The 6,181-nt window shown below is 40.2% G+C and overlaps 1 long non-coding RNA gene across 1 annotated transcript; it reads left to right on the top strand.

The window, feature by feature from the left end:
• The first annotated feature begins 944 nt into the window (after positions 1-944).
• On the top strand, positions 945-5,797 carry LOC144382741 (uncharacterized). Its single transcript, XR_013450126.1, has 3 exons — positions 945-1,630; positions 4,268-4,540; positions 5,449-5,797. It is a non-coding gene; the product is annotated as an uncharacterized LOC144382741 (long non-coding RNA).
• The last annotated feature ends 384 nt before the right edge of the window (positions 5,798-6,181 follow it).

Here is a 6,181-nt window from a genome sequence, read left to right as displayed (position 1 = left end):
TGGAGATCACGTGTTACACTGTATATACATAACCACTGATCTATCCACATCTTGTGTAACACTTCCACTTAAAATGTATTTTACTATTATGGTGAAAACGTCTGAATCTCAATTATTTGGTAAACTTAAAATAGTTTTTTTTCTTTTTTTTTTAAGGTTTGTGCAGACATACACGTGCAAAAAAAAAATAGTGCAGCCTGTAATTTTGTTGCCAAATTAGCACAGGGTTTGATATTTAAATTGTTCATTAAATTAAAAAAATAATATTAATAAGGATTCATAAGGATTCTGTAAAAAAACATGTTAAGTCATCTGATGTGTTCTTTTATCTTACGCTGCTAATAAATGTCATTTGGGAGAGTATGATCACACTATCAGCCTGTCTCCACCTGTATTTTTTTATTAAGTTTATACGTTTTTATACATTTTTTTCTTTATTTTTTTAAAATTTCTATTTATAGTCTAGGTAGTTAACATACAGAGCAGAGTGGTTTCAGGAGTTTAAGTGTTTAAATTTTAATTCCAGTATAGTTAACATACAGTGTCATATTAGTTTCAGGTGTACGGCAGAGTGTAAGTCAACAATTCTGTACATCACATCATCCTAAGTGTACTCTTTATCTACCTGTATACATATTTTTTGTATCTTTAAAAGCTAACCTTTTTCGCTTAACTACTAATCCAGTTATTAAAGAGCCCCAGCCGTCCTCGGCCGGTTGCAAGAACAATGCGTCAAATGATCGAGGTGGTGCCGGGTAGGCTGATGACTTTATACGCCGCGTCCCGGCTCGGTGACCCACAAATCTCCTTTGATATGCCAGGCAGGAGAAAGAGCTTGAAAGGATCAGGAGGCGAGGGGCCCGATGAAGCCATCATGTGACAAGCATCCTAAGACGCCGGCGGAGCGGGGCCGGGCGCGGGCGCGGGCGGCGGGCGCGGCTGATAGAGACGTCCGAGGCGCCCGAGCCACCGGCGCGGCCCGGGCGCCGCGACCGCAGAGGACACGGCCGGCGCGCGCCCGGCGAGCCGGGAAGCAATCTTCGATAAATTAAAGAAATCTCCATGGAAATTAGCATGAAACATTTTCTAATCTGCCGCTTTTCACTGCCGACAAGGGTCACTGGTTTAGCTTCCCTCTTATTTTATTATTCCCCAGCCACCCCCTCGGCTTCTTGCTACCCCTCCACTCCGCTCTGGGTTTTCAGCCCGTCCCTATTGTCGCCGTCCTCGGATTCTTAACCCTTTTAGACCATCTTCCCTGGAGAAGGATATTCTTCTGGTTGCTGCTCGTGGTGTGATTACCGCTGCCAGTGCCACGGCTAAGGCCACTGCTAACCCGACTACCACGCCACCACGACTCTTCTCCGGCTCGTACTACCGCCAGCAACAGCGCGAGGGCAGAGGGAGCCCCGGAGAGCAGCTCCGGCCCTTTCTCATCTCAGCCGCGCGGTCACCACCCTGCACTAGCCTCGTTTCCAAATCAGGCCGCAGTGGGGAAGGGGGGAGACAAGCGCCGCAGCTGCCCCGCACCTGAAACTGTGTCCCCACAGTGTCCCTCCGCACCCCTCGGTTGCTGTGACCCGCAACCAGGACGGAGTGCTCCGTGCGCTCCGCGGCTCGGAACTTGCAGGTGCAGGATGGGGGCTGTGCGCGCGTGCCCTTAGGCAGGTCACTCAACCTCTCTTCACTGATAAAATGCGTTTGATAGATACATCCTCCTAAGGCTGTGGAGAGCGCCCTGGGATGCTGAGGGAATGAAACTGCAGGGGTCAAAGGGGATGCCCAGAAAATGACATAGATACCCACACACCCTGCAACAGTTAAAAAAAAAAAAAAAAAAATTGGAAGTAAAATTTTAAATTGTGAAAATTACTTATTTAGGTCTCTTATTTATTAAACATACCCCTTAATTGGATCCTTTGGGCATCAGGACTTAACTTTGATCAAATAAATATAAAAAGGAAAAAAAAAAAAGTAACATGCATCCAGTGTTCACACGTGTTAGATATCTTTCCAGACACTATCTTATTTAATCTCTGCAACAGCTCGATTTTGGAGAATTGTTTGCGGTCAGAGGCTCTGCTGCTGGTTTTTCATCTCTGTATTGCTAGTTCCTGGCACCGGGTAGAAGCCACTTGGCACCATCAAACGCATCAGGGTTCCACTGAACTAAGAAGCATATATACCTCATTTAATCTCAGCAACTCAGCAAGTTAAGCATCGCTCCCATTTTGTGGATGGGCAAATCGTTGAGAAAGTAAAGGAACTGGACCCCTGTCACCCCTTAATTGATGGTGGTGGTGAGACTTGTGGGTCCGGCTGATCCCAGGGCATGTTCAATCGCCAAATGATGCCCGTTATGGGAATGAGAAAAGGGAGGCCAACAGAGGCGAAATGGCTTTTCCAAAGACACCCCGCTAATAAATTGCAGCCAAAATCTGCACTGGGTTTACCCAGCTCCGGAGTATGCACTCCAGAGTAGCACAGGGAGGCAACAAAGCTGTTATTTGAAAAATCATCATCCAATTTCAAGCTTTGGTTCTACACTTTGTATGAGCAGATCCAGCCTTACTCATCTTCACCACTTTGTGAAGAGTTTGTATATAGTCTTTTCCATTTTGGGGTGTTTAGAAATCTCTTTGAAACTTCCTAAGTGACTCAAAATCATATTCCCAGGCAGCACAGGATGTTTTGAAACAATATCTCAAAAAGAAAACCTGTTTTGATTTTTTTTAACAATATTTGGATGGTGAAGGTTTGAATAATAATAGCTTTTAGAATATAACTAGTATGTTTGCTTTCATCTTGTTGTGAAAATTTTATTTTTTGGGAGGTGTGGAACATTAATTCAATGAACACTGATTTTTACATGTAAATAAAATTTTGCAAATAAAGTTATATTTCAGATGTATAAGGAAGTTCATTATTTAAACAACGTAAATTATTTTGTAAAAATGGACACTTTGAATTGAAAGAATTATGTTTTTTATCTCATTTTGGTATCTCTAATTTCGTATGTGTGTACATACACTTATCTGTGATAAGTGAGGCTTGATAGCATAACAACACTCTGTGATAAGCAGGTAACAGGATAACAAGCTATAAGAGGGGAAAGTCAGGGAGTTTGGAAGATATTTCCTGTCTATTGCACATTAGAAATGAAGTCAGATAACTTTGTACTGTTGCTGATTGAATCACAGCGTGGTTAACGAATATCTACATCTTTTAGCTGGGATCTAGAGTAAGGTTTCCCGCACTGATGATGTTACAGAATCACATTGATATTTGCTCCATGGCTAAGAAGCTGCTTAAAAATCCTAAAGCCCATTTTGGGAATACTAACTCCTGTTGATGCAAAATGCCAGGATTCTGAGTTTATCAGGAGAGTTCAAACCATATCCCAACATTCCTTTATCTGTGGCTGTTGCCTGTTCTTCCAGGTGACTTTATCCCAAGTCTCCCCTCTGAACATTGCCCTCAGCTATTCCAAGAAAATGTATGGTGTGTGAAGGCAGGACTTGTGCCAAGTACTGAAGGCAATGGGAAGGCATTAAGAAACCGAAGGCCAGCATGAAATGCACATCCAAACATGACTGAAGCTAGCATATAACTTGAAAAGTGAATGTATTTCATAAAAAGATTTAATACAAGAATTTAAGTATACTATGTAGGCTTTAAAAGCGCATACTCAAAGGTATGTCTAGTTTTAAACAACTCTTAGTCAAAGATGTTTGATTGCATACAATAATTCAAGGCACTATTCTCGATAAGTAAGAAATAGACAAGGGGCGCCTGGATGGCTCAGTCGTTAAGCGTCTGCCTTCGACTCAGGTCTTGATCCTAGGGTCCTGGGATCGAGCCTCGCGTCGGGCTCCCTGCTCTGTGGGAAGCCTGCTTCTCCCTCTCCCACTCCCCCTGCTTGTGTTCCTGCTCTCGGTATCTCTGTCTCTGTCAAATAAATAAATAACATCTTTAAAAATAAATAAATAAAAAAATAGACAAAAATATCCTAGTGAATAAAACATAATTATGAGGCGGGCTACTATGAATTTGATTGTTGAATGCATGTTGCATCCATATTTCCTAGAGGACCCTGATGACTGCTTGAGGTGCTCACAGCTCATTATCCTATTCTACTCCTTAACACCTCTTTAGTTTTCATCAAATCCCCAGTCCACCCTCATACAGCCTTTTGCCTTAGAGAAGCGGAGTTCCACCTTCAAGGATGGGTTTGATTGCTCTGAGGATATTTTTATTTCATTTCCAGATTACTTAAATATCAGACATTTGATCCAATTCTGGCTAATGAGATGCTAGATGTTGGGGACACATTCGTTCCTGCTCTTAAGAAGGAGACAGGTCATCTCTCACCATCACGGGACATATACCAAAAAAATCATGAAGCCTGCTAACTACCATTGCAAGCCACTGCAATACCTAGATGCACGGTGAAATTAAACTTGGGGTAGAGCAAAGAGAGAGATGAGAAGAATCTGGATCTAGATAACCCTAAGTCTATTCACCATGAACCTCCTCGTAGGTGAGTTCCCAGTTTCCCTTTCTGTTTCAACTAATGTAAGCTGCTTTTCTCTTATGTACAACTAAAATGGTGCTAAATGATACATGCTGAACTTTTCTAGGAAAAATAACATAATACTTTTATCAATGAGAAACTTGACACACTCCTCTAACATTGTTTTCCTATATTTTTTTTGGTTGCATATCTTTGATTGGTTTTTCATGTGTCAACACTTTCATCAAACAATTTTCCATAGAGATGATAGAAGGTTAATTTGTCTTTCTTCTAACATGGTTGATCGAACTTTTCTTTTCTTTCTTTCTTTCTTTCTTTCTTTCTTTCTTTCTTTCTTTCTTTCTTTCTTTCTTTCTTTCTTTTTCTTCTTTCTTTTTCTTTCTTTCTTTCTTTCCTTCTTTCTTTCCTTCTTTCCTTCTTTCTTTCTTCTTTCCTTCCTTCCTTCTTTCTTTTTTTCTTACTGATGGTTCAGAAAAGTATCTTTCAGCTTTATAACTTGTTATTGTGTAAATTTTTAAGTAAACATTTCCACTGAAGTGCAACCTACATAAAAGTAAACAAATCATAAGTGTGCAACTTGACGACTTTTCACAAAGGGAGGGCACCCATGCAACTAGCACCCAGATCAAACAACAAAGTTTCATTAATACACCCTCATGTCCCTTCCCAGTTACCAAGCCACCCTCCCAACTAAAAATAACCAATATCCTAGTGACTAACTCCAGAGATTCATGCTGCTTATTTTAAAATTTTATATAAATAAAATCGTACTCAATGTACTCTCTTGAATAATACAAAGTATATATTCTAATTTGTCTGGCTCCCATTAATTCGTTATTATGTTGGCAGTATCTTCTATTGTAACTTATTTTATTTTATTTTTTAAAGATTTTATTTACTTATTTATTTGACAGAGAGAGCCCACAATCAGGGGGAGCGGCAAGCAGAGGGAGGAGCAGGCTCCCTACTGAGCAGGGAACCCGATGTGGGACTCCATCCCAGGACCCTGAGATCCTGACCTGAGCCAGAGGTGGATACTTAACTGACTGAGCCACCCAGGTGCCCCTGTGGTTAATTTATTTTAATTGCTGTATAGTATTCCATTGCATGAATATACATACCATGACCACCATTAATTGTTTCTCCTTTCTATTGTTTTTATATCAGAGTTATGCTGGTCTTCTAAAAGAAAATAATTTCTTGTTTTTCTATTCTTTGGAGGGGTCTGTGTACAACATTATTTCTTCCTTAAATGTTCCAAAAAATAACAGTGAAGCCATAGGTTCTAGAGTTTTCTTTGGGGAATAGCTTTTAATAATATATTTGATGTGTTTAATAAATATAGAAATGTGTGGCTTGTAATTCTTCTTGTATCAGACTTGCAAAGCTGTATTTTCATAGGAATTTGGGCATTTAATATAACTCTTCAAAATCATTGGCATAAAGTTGTTTATAATATCCTATTATCTTACTGGTGGTGTTTCTCCCTCCTCTCCCCACGTCCCTGATCATAGTAATTTGTTTGTCCTTACTTTTTATTCTAGCAGTCTAAAAGTGAGCTTTTAACTTTACTATTTTCTCTATAGTATAGTTTTTAAATTATGTGAATATAATTCTGCTGTGACTCATTGCTTCTGTCATTTTACT

The sequence above is a fragment of the Halichoerus grypus genome, chromosome 8 (assembly GCF_964656455.1).
Source record: "Halichoerus grypus chromosome 8, mHalGry1.hap1.1, whole genome shotgun sequence".
In the NCBI taxonomy this organism is placed as follows: domain Eukaryota; kingdom Metazoa; phylum Chordata; class Mammalia; order Carnivora; family Phocidae; genus Halichoerus; species Halichoerus grypus.
This window is presented reverse-complemented; position numbering and strand designations above follow the sequence as displayed.